At 34.4% G+C, this 1,629-nt stretch overlaps 1 non-coding gene across 1 annotated transcript; it reads right to left on the reverse strand.

Moving 5' to 3' along the window:
* Positions 1–1,287: 1,287 nt before the first annotated feature.
* On the reverse strand, positions 1,288–1,394 carry LOC128287744 (small nucleolar RNA R71). Its single transcript, XR_008278444.1, has one exon. It is a non-coding gene; the product is annotated as a small nucleolar RNA R71 (small nucleolar RNA).
* Between the last annotated feature and the right edge of the window lie 235 nt (positions 1,395–1,629).

Consider the following 1,629-nt stretch of genomic DNA (forward strand, 5'->3'; position numbering starts at 1 on the left):
CTTAATTTAGATCCTAACCCGATTAAATTGTAAGTTACATAACAAACCTAACTAGGCTCTGTTATCTGCATAGTTTTTAGAATTGTGTGATTAAACTGTTTCAAACCTAACACGTCCCTGTCACTTCACACGAATACTAAGAAACCGTTAGTAAATAAGGATCAGTAAAATGCGTATTTACTAAGTAAAATATTTTGAAAGGACCTAATGTGGTTTCCAAACTCATGAAAGATCGAGTTGCCATGGAATGTTTTTTCGAATATTGATAATCAAGTTGATAATAATTTAAGTTTAATTAAAGTAATTGTCCTAGCTTATTTATGTTATAATTGTTGCTTATTGTGTTAATTCTGCTAAAATCTATTTCGTTCATATAGTTTGCATCCTTAGGATAAATTGCATTATGGATCATTGCATTTAGTTTCATATACTTAATTTTTCATCATTTCTAAATAATATTGTTTTATTTATCAAATTTTTAATATAATTTTGCAAATTAAATGACTTAGCACAAATACAATCCCTATGGAGACGATAACTCGATACTTACTTATTACTTGATAATTACTATGTACACTTGCACAAACTCGAGCGTTACATGTTTTTGGCACCGTTTCCGGGGATTGTCAACTGTTGCCATAGTCATTTTTTGTGGAATTATTTATTTTCAATTTGGTTATTTCTAACATTACTAACTTATTCTTTTTAATTTTGTGATTTTCTTTTCAGGTGTTTATGAGCATAGATCGGATTATCGATTTACTCCTAGTAGACCCTGAAATTGAGCAAACTTTTAGACAAAGAAGACGTGAACGAATAGCTCAGAGACAGAACAAGATGGACCTTGGAAATTATAATCAAAACTAAGGTAATGAAGCCGAACATGTACGAAATCCCATCCTCATTGCTGATGATAGGGATTGATGCATCAGTCAGTATGTTGTGCCACATTTCAATGAGTTAAATCTAGGAATTAGAAGGCCAGATATTGAGGAAACCCAATTCAAACTGAAACCAGTGATGTTTCAAATGCTACAAACGGTAGGCCAATTTAGTGTTATTCCCACGGAAGATCCACATCTCCACATTCGATTATTTATGGAGGTGAGTGATTCATTCAAGATAGTCGGTATGACTGAAGACGGACTGAGGTTAAAGTTGTTTCCATACCTATTGTAAGATCGAGCACGAGCATGGGTCAATTCATTGCCAGCAAGTTCCATATCTACATGGCAAGAATTAGCAGAGAGATTTTTGGATAAGTATTTCTCGCCTAGGAAGAATGCTAAGTTGAGGAACGAGATGACAACTTTCGAACAATTGGATGAAGAGTCTTTATATGAGGCTTGGGAGCGATTCAAGGAGTTACTTCGTAAGTGTCCTCATCATGGGATTCCTCATTGTATCCAGTTGGAGAAATTGTATAATGGTTTCAATGCACATACAAGATTGATGGTAGATGCTTATGCAAATGGTGCAATTTTGTCTAAGTCTTATAATGAGGCTTATGAGGTCATCAAGAGGATCGCAAGCAATAACTATCAATGGCCAACAAATCGAATAGCTTCATGAAGTTGTGAAGGTGTGAGTTTGTCAAATGCTCGTGTAGCCAGAGTTCATGAAGTTGAT

Source organism: Gossypium arboreum, chromosome 13 (assembly GCF_025698485.1).
Source record: "Gossypium arboreum isolate Shixiya-1 chromosome 13, ASM2569848v2, whole genome shotgun sequence".
Lineage (NCBI taxonomy): Eukaryota > Viridiplantae > Streptophyta > Magnoliopsida > Malvales > Malvaceae > Gossypium > Gossypium arboreum.